Source organism: Hyla sarda, chromosome 10 (assembly GCF_029499605.1).
Source record: "Hyla sarda isolate aHylSar1 chromosome 10, aHylSar1.hap1, whole genome shotgun sequence".
Taxonomy (NCBI): Eukaryota; Metazoa; Chordata; class Amphibia; order Anura; family Hylidae; genus Hyla; species Hyla sarda.
The window spans coordinates 145,026,369-145,044,364 of record NC_079198.1 but is presented as its reverse complement, the minus strand read 5'-3'; the positions used below and the strand labels follow the sequence as shown (position 1 = coordinate 145,044,364).

Genomic DNA, 17,996 nt, shown 5'->3' with positions numbered 1-17,996 from the left:
TTTTAGAATGAAATCACGCTGTTCTTGAGGCATATTAGGATCATTTTGTAAAAAAGATGCAACAGCTTTCATGCCTTGTTCATGATTAATCACAGTGTAAAGAGAAGTGACGTCCATTGTGACTAAAAAACATTCTGGGGACCAATCAGCTTTTATAATCGAATTAATAAAATCTATTGTGTCTTTAAGATGGGATTTTAAATTTAAAACATATTTCTGAAGCATAATGTCTAGATAATGAGAGAGATTGGCTGATACCAAATTAATGCCAGAAACGATAGGCCGTCCTGGGGGGTTTGTGGGGTTTTTGTGAATCTTTGGTAGGTAATAAAAGATAGGTAGAGAGGGTTCCGTTACTGTTATATAGTCATGTTCTTTTTTACTCAGAACACCTTCCCTTAATCCTTCAGCTGTTAAAGTTTTTAATTCTTGTACATATTTGGTAGTTGGATTAAAAGATAGCATCCAGTTCTCTTTTGGTATAGAAAAGATGGAAGAAAAAAACAGGGATATGCGCCCCTAGTGAAGGATGTTTATAGGTGAGATGAAAACAGGTTAAGTTGTAACACTCACCTATTTTCGTTGTGCTGAGAGCACAACATCTGTGATAGCCTTAGGTGATGTCTCAGGTCTGCAGCCACGGTCCTCTGGAGCAAAGGTGATGTCCCAGCAGTGTAAGTAACAAAAAAAGCAAAGTTGGGCCGTTGGTGGCGCTGGTCCTGATGTAAAGAAAGCTCTGTAGACCCTTCTCAGTGTCTAAACGTGGTTTTATTAGCACAGAAAGCAACACGTTTCTGGTCCGAACTGGACCCTTCGTCTGGCATTGTGCATCTGCACACTTTACATCAGGACCAGCGCCACCAACGGCCCAACTTTGCTTTTTTTGTTAGTTCTCTTTTGGTGAGATTGTTGTTATATTTAAGTTTTGATTTGGTAAGGGTTTCCAGATCATCTGAGACTAGACTGGAGAAAGTGTCAATAAAATTGCCTTTAGAATGCAAGGGATAAAAATTGGATTTTGGTTTAAGATCCGTATGTATTGCAGGTGGATTCAGTGGTTTCAGTTCGTCCCGCAATGCATTTTGTTTTCCCCCATCCAAATCTTTCATGTTAAAGAATCTTTTGACAGTAAGTTTTTTTCTGTATTTGTTTAGATCCAAAAAGAGTTCAAAGCTGTCGGCAGTGTTTGTAGGACAGAACGAAAGGCCTCTCTGTAATAGATTACTTTCTATGTCACTTAAGACGTAAGACTAGATGTTAAAGATTCTTATGGTATCTAAACCGTTGGATTTTGGTTTCTTCTCTTTCCTCTCCCTTCTCTGTCCTCCCCTACATCCTCTTCTCCTCGGTTTTTCTCTTTGTGCTCAGGGAAGGCGCAATATGTATTTGTTCCACTGTTGGTGATTCCAAAAGAGGAGGGAGTGCGGGTTGTTTGATTAAGTTGGTTGGAAGTTCTAAAAAAGTCGTGGCGTTGTGTAGGGTGAATTGATCTAAATTGGGACAATCTCCTAATGTTGGTATGGCGGAGACATTTGTATTATGTCCTACGGGTGTAAAAAAACAGTTGATCTGATGTGAATTCTCCTGTAGTAGCTGGAGATTCCACATGCACAGTGAGGAGGGAGTCGTCAAATGAAGACTGAGAAGAAGAACTGAACCGCGCAGGAGGTAGGGGATTCGTGGGAGACGTACGTGTAGCAAGTTGCTGAATAAATTCTACCAATTCTTGAGGTGGGATTGTGGAGACTGCCGCAGACGAGGTTTGGGTGTGAAGAACCACATTGGAATTTTCTTATTATTGTTAATATTTGATATAGAAGATTTTTGGGACATTGTTTTATGGTTAAATGGAGCAGACTGTTTCGTGAAGGATCTAGAAATATAGGATGAAGGTGGATTAATTAGGCGCGAGTTATCAGATGGTTGTGTATGTATGGTCCGAGAGATGGGGTTATTGACTAGGGTAATAGAATCAGATGGATTTGGCCTCACAGATTTGGGTGCAAGGGTATGAGTGGAAACTGAATGGATGTTTTTGGAATGGTGTTTGGATTTTTGTATTGGAGTGTGACCAGATGATGGTTGGATATTTTTATGATCATGAGATTTATGATTAGAGGCTCTGAAAGTCCCAGATCTATCTTTGTGATGGTAATGTCCACGCGGTGTTCTCTTTTGTGCAAAGTTATTGCATCCAGGGGAATTGTTATTGGTATTGGGTTTTGAGTATTAAAGTTATGAGTGTTTTTCTTTTTCAGCCAATATTTGATATTATTGGTCTGATAATCTTGTCCATCTCTTTTCAATTTATTTGTTTTTTTCTGCATGATATCTTGTTCAATTTTTGAGTTTTTGTTCTGTGGGTAGACAACCATTCATCATATTCTGCCAGATGTTGAAATTTTGAAAGAGCCAAGATACTTGCGTCAATTTTATCTGAAACAGTATCTACTATAGTATTCCTCTTATTTAAAAGAAGTTTTAGCAGAGTAGAAGAGCAAAAATCAAGAGCTTTTTCCCAATCATTGAAAAAAGACAGGTCGTCCATGAAGGAGGCTATAGGTCTTAAAGGGGTATTCCAGGCCAAAACTTTTTTTTATATATCAACTGGCTCCAGAAAGTTAAACAGATTTGTAAATTACTTCTATTAAAAAATCTTAATCCTTCCAATAGTTATTAGCTTCTGAAGTTGAGTTGTTGTTTTCTGTCTAACTGCTCTCTGATGACTCACGTCCCGGGAGCTGTGCAGTTCCTATGGGGATATTCTCCCATCATGCACAGCTCCCGGGACGTGACATCCTCATTGAGCAGTTAGACAGAAAACTTCAGAAGCTAATAACTATTGGAAGGATTAAGATTTTTTAATAGAAGTAATTTACAAATCTGTTTAACTTTCCGGAGCCAGTTGATATATATAAAAAAAGGTTTTGCCTGGAATACCCCTTTAATCTCAGGCCCCTGGGGACCATTTTTTCTGCTAAATAAATTTTCAGAAAAGAACTATCAAGTTGTTGTTGTATTTCTTCTGCGAATAATTTATCAAGTTCAAAGAACAAATTTTTCATTTTTTCAAAGTCACTTAAAGTTACAGTACCTGAAGAGGTGTTATCAGACACATCATTCGTAATTGTTTTAGGAAAAGAGGAAATTGCAGTATCAAACATCATGGATCTTTTGTTGAGCCTTGTATTCTTCAGATCCATGGTGGCAAAGGTCAAAGGGATATCACCAGTCGCCTCGGTCATGGCACGTTACTATAGAAACGGCCTTTAAAGCTAAAATGGAAAAAAAAAGAAAAGGACCGGGGAACGGCGCCTCGTGTATTACCCTTTAAAACACGAACAGCAGGTATAAATGTGGGGAACCCACGGTACTAATAGGTGGCTGCTCACCAGATATTAATAGAAGTAGCGCATATCACCCCTTATTGGGGTACTCACTGATGTCCAGGGGGGCTGCAAGCCGGAGGTCACAGGCACATAAGTCCTGACGTAGTCATCAATAGGATAATGGAAAAAAAACTCATTCGTCCAGGCGCTGCCGGTGTGGTCCTCAGGGGGTGCACAGAATAATGCACTGTATACCTTAAGATATTGTATACACGATAATTTATTTTAAAATAATAAACTTTAACAGCTGAAGGATTAAGGGAAGGTGTTCTGAGTAAAAAAGAACATGACTATATAACAGTAACGGAACCCTCTCTACCTATCTTTTATTACCTACCAAAGGTTCACAAGAACCCCACAAACCCCCCAGGACGGCCTATCGTTTCTGGCATTAATTTGGTATCAGCCAATCTCTCTCATTATCTAGACATTATGCTTCAGAAATATGTTTTAAATTCCCATCTTAAAGACACAATAGATTTTATTAATTCGATTTTAAAAGCTGATTGGTCCCCAGATTGTTTTTTAGTCACAATGGACGTCACTTCTCTTTACACTGTGATTAATCATGAACAAGGCATAAAAGCTGTTGCATCTTTTTTACAAAATGATCCCAATATGCCTCAAGAACAGGGTGATTTCATTCTAAAAGGTTTGAGATATATACTCACGCACAATTATTTCGAATTTCGAGGAAAAATCTACTCTCAGCATACAGGGACCGCTACGGGCTCTAAAGTAGCACCAAGTTTTGCCAACCTTTTTGTTGGTCTTTTTGAAGAACAATTTATTTATCCACATATTTTGTTTCAACATTGTCGCTTTTACAAGCGCTTTATTGATGATATATTTTTTATCTGGCAAGGCCCTCAGGATATTTTTAAAAAAAATTTAGCCCAAATTTACAGCAACTCTATTTGCCTTAACTTCACACATACTATTTATACCAATAACGCTGAATTTTTAGACGTGATTGTTTTTATTGATGAAAAGGGCTCTCTTAACACCAAGACTTATTTTAAAAAGGTGGATAGCAATAGCTATTTGAACTTTCTAGTGCCCATTATAAAAAAATGGCTGACAAATGTGCCATTCGGAAAATTCAAACGCATCCGACGAAATTGCACTACGTCTGGAGATTTCTGCGAACAGAGCTAGAATCTAAAATCAAGATTTAAAGCAAAAAAATACCCGAAAATATTAATAGACTCTGCATTTCAGATGGCAGACAAACTATCCCAACAGGAATGTCTGGAAAACAACAACAAAAAATCTATCAAGGATGATACATGTGACAAGTGGACTCTAAATTTTATTACCACCTTCACTAAAGAAAACAAACTAATTAAGGAAATCCTACATAAGCATTGGGCTATCCTTTTAAAAGACCCCTATCTACGAGACATTCTCCCACCCAAACCTGCAGTCACATTTCGAAGAGGGCGGACCCTTCGTAACATTATCGCACCTAGTAGGTTGCGCTCCCATAAAACCAGCAAGCCAACGTTTCTGTCTTCAATTGGGTCATACAAATGCTCCTCTACAAGATGCAAATGTTGTGCAAATATTGTAAACAAATGCAAGTCTTTCTCTTCAAATAAGACGGGGGAATCCTTTGAGATTAAATCCCACATAAATTGTGCCTCCCAATACACTATTTATCTACTGGAATGCCCGTGTGGGCTCCAGTATGTGGGTCGCACCACCAGAAGCCTCCGGGAAAGCATTAATAAACATAGGAGCAATACAAACAATGGTTTCCTTTTGCACAGTGTTTCCAGGCACCTTACGGAACTTCATAAACAGGATTTTGGATGTATTCGTTTCATTCCAATAGAAATGATACCCAAGGACGACCCTCAAAGATTCGCCATACTGCGTAAGAGGGAAAACTATTGGATATATAAACTAAAAACTCTTACGCCTACAGGACTTAACGAGATGACTGAATGCAATTTCTAGTCCCCCCCCCCCCCCCCCGTGGTCCTTTTACTGTTATTTTTACTGTTATCTATATATTTATATATATTTGTATATATGTGTATATATTTATAGATATATATAATAAAATACCAGTTTATTTGCAGCCTTGCCATTGATTTAATCATATGTATTGCCCTCCATTTATATATAATGTATAATGAATTGCCCTTTTATATCATCCTTTTATATGTATATACATGATTTTATGTACTATGTTTACACACTCCATGTGCACTATTTTATAGTCTATGCACTTTATCAGTATATTATGCTCTTTATACGCACTATACCAGTGCTAATATTTATTTATGCAGTTGGCCTCTTTAATACTTGATAGTCACGCTCTACTGTGCTCCCTCTCCTATCTACATCTGCACTTTTGTCTTTATGCACCAGCTACACATATCTGACAGATTCATTGGCGCACTCATAGGGGTTACCCTTAATAAAATGTGCGGTTTACATGGCACCCCTTTTGTATCCCGGCTCTCCGCTATACAGCGGTGGTACACATACCCTGCCCGGTCCTCCGTATCGCAGCTAGGTCATATATAACCACTTCCCTTGTCTCCGCAAAGCCGATCGCTTACCCTAGCAACGCGTCCTTAGTAACATAGGCGCTTGCGCATTCACCAGTCTATCGCATGCGCACTTGTACTTTGCCTCGCGCGGCCTGACAAAGCCGAACGCTTACCTTAGTAACACGTCCCTAGTAACACTGGCGCGTGCGCATTAGTCTGCCTCACTTACACACGGAGACACTACAACTCCTTCCCAAGTTGAAATTTTAGTATTGTTTCACTCTATTTTGCTACTATTTTAGCCTGACATAGAACACGTTACCAAACATTGTTTTAACTCTTACATCTCCTACCTTTTTCTATCTGTTTATTTTCTTGTTCCTGGTTACATCCTACTTCCTGGCCACGCCCCCTCAAGGGTTTTGGCGCCCTTTTTTCACATAAATACTTACCTGTTTGTTGTATGACAGCACACCTGATCTGAAGAAGAGGGGAGTCACCCTTGAAACGCGTAATCTGTCTGTTTATTATTTTAACATAAATTATCGTGTATACGATATCTCAAGGTATACATTGCACTATTCTGTGCACCACCTGATGACCACACCGGCAGCGCCTGGACGAATGAGGTTTTTTTACATTATCCTATTGATAAGCTGTGAGATAGGCTGTGATTGGCTGAGGCCGCACACACTCCCCCTCAGCTCTCTGAACTCTACTGTACACTCTATACACTGAGCTGTGAGATAGGCTGTGATTGGCTGAGGCCGCACACACTCCCCCTCAGCTCTCTGAACTCTACTGTACACTCCATACACTGTGCTGAGCTGTGAGATAGGCTGTGATTGGCTGAGGCCGCACACACTCCCCCTCAGCTCTCTGAACTCTACTGTACACTCCATACACTGTGCTGAGCTGTGAGATAGGCTGTGATTGGCTGAGGCCGCACACACTCCCCCTCAGCTCTCTGAACTCTACTGTACACTCCATACACTGTGCTGAGCTGTGAGATAGGCTGTGTGTCACGGTTCGGCAGGCTGGAGGTGGATCCTCTGTGTCAGAGAGGGTTTGGCGTGGACCGTGTCGGTGGACCGGTTCTAAGTAGCTACTGGTTTTCACCAGAGCCCGCCGCAAAGCGGGATGGTCTTGCAGCGGCGGTAGCAACCAGGTCGTATCCACCGGCAACGGCTCAACCTCTCTGACTGCTGAGATAGGCGCGGTACAAGGGAGTAGACAGAAGCAAGGTCGGACGTAGCAGAAGGTCAGGGCAGGCAGCAAGGATCGTAGTCAGGGGCAACGGCAGGAGGTCTGGAACACAGGCTAGGAACACACAAGGGAACGCTTTCACTGGCACAATGGCAACAAGATCCGGCGAGGGAGTGCAGGGGAAGTGAGGTATAAATAGGGAGTGCACAGGTGGAAACTAATCAAGCTAATTGGACCAGGCACCAATCATTGGTGCACTGGCCCCTTAAGTCTCAGAGAGCTGGCGCGCGCGCGCCCTAGAGAGCGGAGCCGCGCGCGCCAGCACATGACAGCAGGGGACCGGGACGGGTAAGTGACTTGGGATGCGATTCGCGAGCGGGCGCGTCCCGCTGTGCGAATCGCATCCCCAACGGCCATGACAGTGCAGCGCTCCCGGTCAGTGGGACTGACCGGGGCGCTGCAGGGAGAGAGACGCCGTGAGCGCTCCGGGGAGGAGCGGGGACCCGGAGCGCTCGGCGTAACAGTACCCCCCCCCTTGGGTCTCCCCCTCTTTTTGGGACCTGAAAATTCTTTAATCCGGAAGACGTCTGAGGACCCGGAGACCGGAGTAGCTTCCTCCAGGTATTCAACTTCAAAGGGTCCAAGGTAACGTGGTCCCAGATAAAAACTGGGGACATGGAAGCGGATATACTTGGCGGAGAGCCACGCAAAAACAGGAGGAGCTCTTCTCTTTTTTCCGGCAAGTTTCTTCACCCGGGATGAGGCTAGTATGAGGAATTTTAGAGTCTTTTTCCAGACGGTGGCGAAGCCTCGGGAAACCTCATCAACAGCGGGCACACAAGAAGGCGTGGGGAGGGAGGGAAGAGGGTCAAGCTTGGCACGGGGCAGAGTGTTAACAGGACGGGGGCTGAGAGGAGGAGACACAGCATAGTCCAGATAGGCCTTGGGGAGACCAGGTAAAGGAGGAGACACAGAGGTTTGACTGACGGGAGTGGGAGCAGACGTAAGGCATTTTCTTTGGCAAGAAGCACCCCAGCTCATGATCTCCCCGGTGGTCCAGACAAGGGTAGAGGAGTGGCGTTGGAGCCATGGCAGACCGAGGAGGAGTTCAGAGGAGCATTTGGGCAAAACAAAAAGTTCCATGCTCAAGAGCAGGGGTTCTGTGCGGTAACGCACAGTGCAGTGTAGAAGTAAATCTTCTTTCTTCCTGCGGCGAGTCCTCTCTTCAGGGGTCAGGCGAGACCGATCCACTTGCATAGCCTCCTCGGCGGGAGGCACAGGGGTGGATTGCAAAGGATACTGTGAGAGAGGTGCTCCGAGCGGTGTGGCACATGGCAGGGCCTTCCCAGGCAGGAGACCACGGCAGAGTCTAGAGTCCCCATCAAATTTGTCCGGCAGGGACAAGCAGGGGTTAGGAGCGGCCTGTCGCTGCGGAGGAGTTGCAGGAGCCGGCGGAGGAGATGGTTGTTGCTGTTGCAGCTGCTGTGTCTGAGACTGAAGTTGCTGAATCTGCGGCAGCAGCTGCTGTATCTGTGACTGAAGTTGCTGTGTCACGGTGGTCAAGTATGCCAGCTGGTGATTTCGTTGGGTGATCATTAGGGATTGCTGGGCAATCACCGTGGAAATGTCGGCAAGACTTGACAGCGGCACCTCAGCGGAATCCATGGCCGGATCTACTGTCACGGTTCGGCAGGCTGGAGGTGGATCCTCTGTGTCAGAGAGGGTTTGGCGTGCACCGTGTCGGTGGACCGGTTCTAAGTAGCTACTGGTTTTCACCAGAGCCCGCCGCAAAGCGGGATGGTCTTGCAGCGGCGGTAGCAACCAGGTCGTATCCACCGGCAACGGCTCAACCTCTCTGACTGCTGAGATAGGCGCGGTACAAGGGAGTAGACAAGAGCAAGGTCGGACGTAGCAGAAGGTCGGGGCAGGCAGCAAGGATCGTAGTCAGGGGCAACGGCAGGAGGTCTGGAACACAGGCTAGGAACACACAAGGAAACGCTTTCACTGGCACAATGGCAACAAGATCCGGCGAGGGAGTGAAGGGGAAGTGAGGTATAAGTAGGGAGTGCACAGGTGGAAACTAATCAAGCTAATTGGACCAGGCACCAATCATTGGTGCACTGGCCCTTTAAGTCTCAGAGAGCTGGCGCGCGCGCGCCCTAGAGAGCGGAGCCGCGCGCGCCAGCACATGACAGCAGGGGACCGGGACGGGTAAGTGACTTGGGATGCGATTCGCGAGCGGGCGCGTCCCGCTGTGCGAATCGCATCCCCAACGGCCATGTCAGTGCAGCGCTCCCGGTCAGCGGGACTGACTGGGGCGCTGCAGGGAGAGAGACGCCGTGAGCGCTCCGGGGAGGAGCGGGGACCCGGAGCGCTCGGCGTAACACTGTGATTGGCTGAGGCTGCACCCCCCCCCCCCCTCAGCTCTCTGAACTCTACTGTACACTCCATACACTGTGCTGAGAGATAGGCTGTGATTGGCTGAGGCTGCACCCCCCCCCCCCCCCCTCAGCTCTCTGAACTCTACTGTACACTCCATACACTGTGCTGAGCTGTGAGATAGGCTGTGATTGGCTGAGGCTGCACACACCCCCCCCCCCCCCCCTCAGCTCTCTGAACTCTACTGTACACTCCATACACTGTGCAGAGCTGAGGTCCCACCTGCATTTCCTACTGCAGGAGACAATCTGTAAGCAGAACTAGAAGGATATATGGTTATGTCCCATTTTATTGTTGTTGAATGTAAACAGTGGGAAACGTTCCAACAATACAGGATATTATGAGCGGAGGTGAAAACAATAGAGAAACGCGAGGAAACCGGATGGAGGAAACATGGTTAATAGAAGTAGAAAGTGCCTTACGGGGGACGGTGCAGCCTGTGTATATACTGTATATCAGTCATGTGATGGTGCAGTCCTGTGTATACTGTATATCAGTCATGTGATGGTGCAGTCCTGTATATACTGTATATCAGTCATGTGATGGTGCAGTCCTGTATATACTGTATATCAGTCATGTGATGGTGCAGCCTGTGTATATACTGTATATCAGTCATGTGATGGTGCAGTCCTGTATATATACTGTATATCAGTCATGTGATGGTGCAGTCCTGTATATACTGTATATCAGTCATGTGATGGTGCGGTCCTGTGTATATACTGTATATCAGTCATGTGATGGTGCAGTCCTGTGTATACTGTATATCAGTCATGTGATGGTGCAGTCCTGTATATACTGTATATCAGTCATGTGATGGTGCAGTCCTGTATATACTGTATATCAGTCATGTGATGGTGCAGCCTGTGTATATACTGTATATCAGTCATGTGATGGTGCAGTCCTGTATATATACTGTATATCAGTCATGTGATGGTGCAGTCCTGTATATACTGTATATCAGTCATGTGATGGTGCAGTCCTGTATATACTGTATATCAGTCATGTGACGGTGCAGTCCTGTATATATACTGTATATCAGTCATGTGATGGTGCAGTCCTGTATATACTGTATATCAGTCATGTGATGGTGCGGTCCTGTGTATATACTGTATATCAGTCATGTGATGGTGCAGTCCTGTATATACTGTATATCAGTCATGTGATGGTGCAGTCCTGTGTATATACTGTATATCAGTCATGTGATGGTGCAGTCCTGTATATACTGTATATCAGTCATGTGATGGTGCAGTCCTGTATATACTGTATATCAGTCATGTGATGGTGCGGTCCTGTGTATATACTGTATATCAGTCATGTGACGGTGCAGTCCTGTGTATATACTGTATATCAGTCATGTGATGGTGCAGTCCTGTGTATATACTGTATATCAGTCATGTGATGGTGCAGTCCTGTGTATATACTGTATATCAGTCATGTGATAGTGCAGCCTGTGTATATACTGTATATCAGTCATGTGATGGTGCAGTCCTGTATATATACTGTATATCAGTCATGTGACGGTGCAGTCCTGTGTATATACTGTATATCAGTCATGTGACGGTGCGGTCCTGTGTATATACTGTATATCAGTCACGTGATGGTGCAGTCCTGTGTATATACTGTATATCAGTCATGTGATGGTGCAGTCCTGTGTATATACTGTATATCAGTCATGTGATGGTGCAGTCCTGTGTATATACTGTATATCAGTCATGTGATGGTGCAGTCCTGTATATACTGTATATCAGTCATGTGATGGTGCAGTCCTGTATATACTGTATATCAGTCATGTGATGGTGCAGTCCTGTATATATACTGTATATCAGTCATGTGATGGTGCAGTCCTGTATATACTGTATATCAGTCATGTGATGGTGCAGTCCTGTATATACTGTATATCAGTCATGTGATGGTGCAGTCCTGTATATACTGTATATCAGTCATGTGATGGTGCAGTCCTGTATATACTGTATATCAGTCATGTGATGGTGCAGTCCTGTATATATACTGTATATCAGTCATGTGATGGTGCAGTCCTGTATATACTGTATATCAGTCATGTGATGGTGCAGTCCTGTATATATACTGTATATCAGTCATGTGATGGTGCAGTCCTGTATATATACTGTATATCAGTCATGTGATGGTGCAGTCCTGTATATATACTGTATATCAGTCATGTGATGGTGCGGTCCTGTATATATACTGTATATCAGTCATGTGATGGTGCAGTCCTGTATATACTGTATATCAGTCATGTGATGGTGCAGTCCTGTATATACTGTATATCAGTCATGTGATGGTGCAGTCCTGTATATACTGTATATCAGTCATGTGATGGTGCAGTCCTGTATATACTGTATATCAGTCATGTGATGGTGCAGTCCTGTATATACTGTATATCAGTCATGTGATGGTGCGGTCCTGTGTATATACTGTATATCAGTCATGTGATGGTGCGGTCCTGTGTATATACTGTATATCAGTCATGTGATGGTGCAGTCCTGTGTATATACTGTATATCAGTCATGTGATGGTGCAGTCCTGTATATACTGTATATCAGTCATGTGATGGTGCAGTCCTGTATATATACTGTATATCAGTCATGTGACGGTGCAGTCCTGTATATATACTGTATATCAGTCATGTGATGGTGCAGTCCTGTATATACTGTATATCAGTCATGTGATGGTGCAGTCCTGTGTATATACTGTATATCAGTCATGTGATGGTGCAGTCCTGTATATATACTGTATATCAGTCATGTGATGGTGCAGTCCTGTATATACTGTATATCAGTCATGTGATGGTGCAGTCCTGTATATATACTGTATATCAGTCATGTGATGGTGCAGTCCTGTATATACTGTATATCAGTCATGTGATGGTGCAGTCCTGTATATACTGTATATCAGTCATGTGATGGTGCGGTCCTGTATATACTGTATATCAGTCATGTGATGGTGCAGTCCTGTATATACTGTATATCAGTCATGTGATGGTGCAGTCCTGTATATACTGTATATCAGTCATGTGATGGTGCAGTCCTGTATATACTGTATATCAGTCATGTGATGGTGCAGTCCTGTATATATACTGTATATCAGTCATGTGATGGTGCAGTCCTGTATATACTGTATATCAGTCATGTGATGGTGCAGTCCTGTGTATATACTGTATATCAGTCATGTGATGGTGCAGTCCTGTATATACTGTATATCAGTCATGTGATGGTGCAGTCCTGTATATACTGTATATCAGTCATGTGATGGTGCAGTCCTGTATATATACTGTATATCAGTCATGTGATGGTGCAGTCCTGTGTATATACTGTATATCAGTCATGTGATGGTGCAGTCCTGTATATACTGTATATCAGTCATGTGATGGTGCAGTCCTGTGTATATACTGTATATCAGTCATGTGATGGTGCAGTCCTGTGTATATACTGTATATCAGTCATGTGATGGTGCAGTCCTGTATATATACTGTATATCAGTCATGTGATGGTGCAGTCCTGTATATACTGTATATCAGTCATGTGATGGTGCGGTCCTGTATATACTGTATATCAGTCATGTGATGGTGCGGTCCTGTGTATATACTGTATATCAGTCACGTGATGGTGCAGTCCTGTATATACTGTATATCAGTCATGTGATGGTGCAGTCCTGTGTATATACTGTATATCAGTCATGTGATGGTGCAGTCCTGTATATATACTGTATATCAGTCATGTGATGGTGCGGTCCTGTGTATATACTGTATATCAGTCATGTGATGGTGCAGTCCTGTATATATACTGTATATCAGTCATGTGATGGTGCAGTCCTGTATATATACTGTATATCAGTCATGTGATGGTGCAGTCCTGTATATATACTGTATATCAGTCATGTGATGGTGCGGTCCTGTATATATACTGTATATCAGTCATGTGATGGTGCAGTCCTGTATATATACTGTATATCAGTCATGTGATGGTGCAGTCCTGTATATATACTGTATATCAGTCATGTGATGGTGCAGTCCTGTATATATACTGTATATCAGTCATGTGATGGTGCAGTCCTGTATATATACTGTATATCAGTCATGTGATGGTGCGGTCCTGTGTATATACTGTATATCAGTCATGTGATGGTGCAGTCCTGTATATATACTGTATATCAGTCATGTGATGGTGCGGTCCTGTATATACTGTATATCAGTCATGTGATGGTGCAGTCCTGTATATATACTGTATATCAGTCATGTGATGGTGCAGTCCTGTATATATACTGTATATCAGTCATGTGATGGTGCAGTCCTGTGTATATACTGTATATCAGTCATGTGATGGTGCGGTCCTGTATATATACTGTATATCAGTCATGTGATGGTGCAGTCCTGTATATATACTGTATATCAGTCATGTGATGGTGCAGTCCTGTATATATACTGTATATCAGTCATGTGATGGTGCAGTCCTGTATATACTGTATATCAGTCATGTGATGGTGCAGTCCTGTATATACTGTATATCAGTCATGTGATGGTGCAGTCCTGTATATACTGTATATCAGTCATGTGATGGTGCAGTCCTATATATACTGTATATCAGTCATGTGATGGTGCAGTCCTGTATATATACTGTATATCAGTCATGTGATGGTGCAGTCCTGTGTATATACTGTATATCAGTCATGTGATGGTGCAGTCCTGTATATACTGTATATCAGTCATGTGATGGTGCAGTCCTGTGTATATACTGTATATCAGTCATGTGATGGTGCAGTCCTGTGTATATACTGTATATCAGTCATGTGATGGTGCGGTCCTGTATATACTGTATATCAGTCATGTGATGGTGCAGTCCTGTATATACTGTATATCAGTCATGTGATGGTGCAGTCCTGTATATATACTGTATATCAGTCATGTGATGGTGCAGTCCTGTATATACTGTATATCAGTCATGTGATGGTGCAGTCCTGTATATATACTGTATATCAGTCATGTGATGGTGCAGTCCTGTGTATATACTGTATATCAGTCATGTGATGGTGCAGTCCTGTATATACTGTATATCAGTCATGTGATGGTGCAGTCCTGTGTATATACTGTATATCAGTCATGTGATGGTGCGGTCCTGTATATATACTGTATATCAGTCATGTGATGGTGCAGTCCTGTATATACTGTATATCAGTCATGTGATGGTGCAGTCCTGTATATATACTGTATATCAGTCATGTGATGGTGCAGGTCCTGTATATACTGTATATCAGTCATGTGATGGTGCGGTCCTGTATATATACTGTATATCAGTCATGTGATGGTGCAGTCCTGTATATAACTGTATATCAGTCATGTGATGGTGCAGTCCTGTATATATACTGTATATCAGTCATGTGATGGTGCGGTCCTGTATATACTGTATATCAGTCATGTGATGGTGCAGTCCTGTATATACTGTATATCAGTCATGTGATGGTGCAGTCCTGTGTATATACTGTATATCAGTCATGTGATGGTGCAGTCCTGTGTATATACTGTATATCAGTCATGTGATGGTGCAGTCCTGTATATATACTGTATATCAGTCATGTGATGGTGCAGTCCTGTATATACTGTATATCAGTCATGTGATGGTGCGGTCCTGTGTATATACTGTATATCAGTCATGTGATGGTGCAGTCCTGTATATACTGTATATCAGTCATGTGATGGTGCAGTCCTGTATATACTGTATATCAGTCATGTGATGGTGCAGTCCTGTATATACTGTATATCAGTCATGTGATGGTGCAGTCCTGTATATACTGTATATCAGTCATGTGATGGTGCAGTCCTGTGTATATACTGTATATCAGTCATGTGATGGTGCAGTCCTGTATATACTGTATATCAGTCATGTGATGGTGCAGTCCTGTGTATATACTGTATATCAGTCATGTGATGGTGCAGTCCTGTGTATATACTGTATATCAGTCATGTGATGGTGCAGTCCTGTATATACTGTATATCAGTCATGTGATGGTGCAGTCCTGTGTATATACTGTATATCAGTCATGTGATGGTGCAGTCCTGTGTATATACTGTATATCAGTCATGTGATGGTGCAGTCCTGTATATATACTGTATATCAGTCATGTGATGGTGCAGTCCTGTATATATACTGTATATCAGTCATGTGATGGTGCAGTCCTGTATATACTGTATATCAGTCATGTGATGGTGCAGTCCTGTATATATACTGTATATCAGTCATGTGATGGTGCAGTCCTGTATATACTGTATATCAGTCATGTGATGGTGCAGTCCTGTATATATACTGTATATCAGTCATGTGATGGTGCAGTCCTGTATATACTGTATATCAGTCATGTGATGGTGCAGTCCTGTATATATACTGTATATCAGTCATGTGATGGTGCGGTCCTGTATATACTGTATATCAGTCATGTGATGGTGCAGTCCTGTATATATACTGTATATCAGTCATGTGATGGTGCAGTCCTGTATATACTGTATATCAGTCATGTGATGGTGCAGTCCTGTGTATATACTGTATATCAGTCATGTGATGGTGCAGTCCTGTATATACTGTATATCAGTCATGTGATGGTGCAGTCCTGTATATATACTGTATATCAGTCATGTGATGGTGCAGTCCTGTATATACTGTATATCAGTCATGTGATGGTGCAGTCCTGTATATACTGTATATCAGTCATGTGATGGTGCAGTCCTGTATTATACTGTATATCAGTCATGTGATGGTGCAGTCCTGTATATACTGTATATCAGTCATGTGATGGTGCAGTCCTGTATATACTGTATATCAGTCATGTGATGGTGCAGTCCTGTATATATACTGTATATCAGTCATGTGATGGTGCAGTCCTGTGTATATACTGTATATCAGTCATGTGATGGTGCAGTCCTGTATATATACTGTATATCAGTCATGTGATGGTGCGGTCCTGTGTATATACTGTATATCAGTCATGTGATGGTGCAGTCCTGTATATACTGTATATCAGTCATGTGATGGTGCAGTCCTGTTATATACTGTATATCAGTCATGTGATGGTGCAGTCCTGTGTATATACTGTATATCAGTCATGTGATGGTGCAGTCCTGTATATACTGTATATCAGTCATGTGATGGTGCAGTCCTGTATATACTGTATATCAGGTCATGTGATGGTGCAGTCCTGTATATACTGTATATCAGTCATGTGATGGTGCAGTCCTGTGTATATACTGTATATCAGTCATGTGATGGTGCAGCCTGTGTATATACTGTATATCAGTCATGTGATGGTGCAGTCCTGTATATACTGTATATCAGTCATGTGATGGTGCAGTCCTGTATATACTGTATATCAGTCATGTGATGGTGCAGTCCTGTGTATATACTGTATATCAGTCATGTGATGGTGCAGTCCTGTGTATATACTGTATATCAGTCATGTGATGGTGCAAGTCCTGTATATACTGTATATCAGTCATGTGATGGTGCAGTCCTGTATATACTGTATATCAGTCATGTGATGGTGCAGTCCTGTGTATATACTGTATATCAGTCATGTGATGGTGCAGTCCTGTATATACTGTATATCAGTCATGTGATGGTGCAGTCCTGTATATACTGTATATCAGTCATGTGATGGTGCAGTCCTGTATATACTGTATATCAGTCATGTGATGGTGCAGTCCCTGTATATACTGTATATCAGTCATGTGATGGTGCAGGTCCTGTGTATATACTGTATATCAGTCATGTGATGGTGCAGTCCTGTATATACTGTATATCAGTCATGTGATGTGCAGTCCTGTATATACTGTATATCAGTCATGTGATGGTGCAGTCCTGTGTATATACTGTATATCAGTCATGTGATGGTGCAGTCCTGTATATATACTGTATATCAGTCATGTGATGGTGCAGTCCTGTGTATATACTGTATATCAGTCATGTGATGGTGCAGTCCTGTATATATACTGTATATCAGTCATGTGATGGTGCAGTCCTGTGTATATACTGTATATCAGTCATGTGATGGTGCAGTCCTGTGTATATACTGTATATCAGTCATGTGATGGTGCAGTCCTGTAGTATATACTGTATATCAGTCATGTGATGGTGCAGTCCTGTGTATATACTGTATATCAGTCATGTGATGGTGCAGTCCTGTATATATACTGTATATCAGTCATGTGATGGTGCAGTCCTGTGTATATACTGTATATCAGTCATGTGATGGTGCAGTCCTGTATATATACTGTATATCAGTCATGTGATGGTGCGGTCCTGTATATACTGTATATCAGTCATGTGATGGTGCAGTCCTGTATATATACTGTATATCAGTCATGTGATGGTGCAGTCCTGTATATACTGTATATCAGTCATGTGATGGTGCAGTCCTGTATATATACTGTATATCAGTCATGTGATGGTGCAGT

At 42.7% G+C, this 17,996-nt stretch overlaps 1 protein-coding gene across 5 annotated transcripts in view; it reads left to right on the top strand.

Annotated features, from left to right (window-relative positions):
- The window catches only part of SMIM1 (small integral membrane protein 1 (Vel blood group)), an 85,423-nt gene that overhangs the window by 57,371 nt on the left and 10,056 nt on the right, over positions 1 to 17,996 (top strand). The window contains exon 1 of one of the 5 annotated variants that reach the window (XM_056542132.1): positions 3,288 to 3,348. The exons of 3 other annotated variants lie outside the window; for them this stretch is intronic. The gene's annotated coding sequence lies outside the window, so the exon portion shown is untranslated. Of the gene's footprint in view, positions 1 to 3,287; positions 3,349 to 6,121; positions 6,163 to 17,996 lie in introns of those variants that run through there. One more of the 5 variants, XM_056542133.1, reaches the window with a different exon arrangement.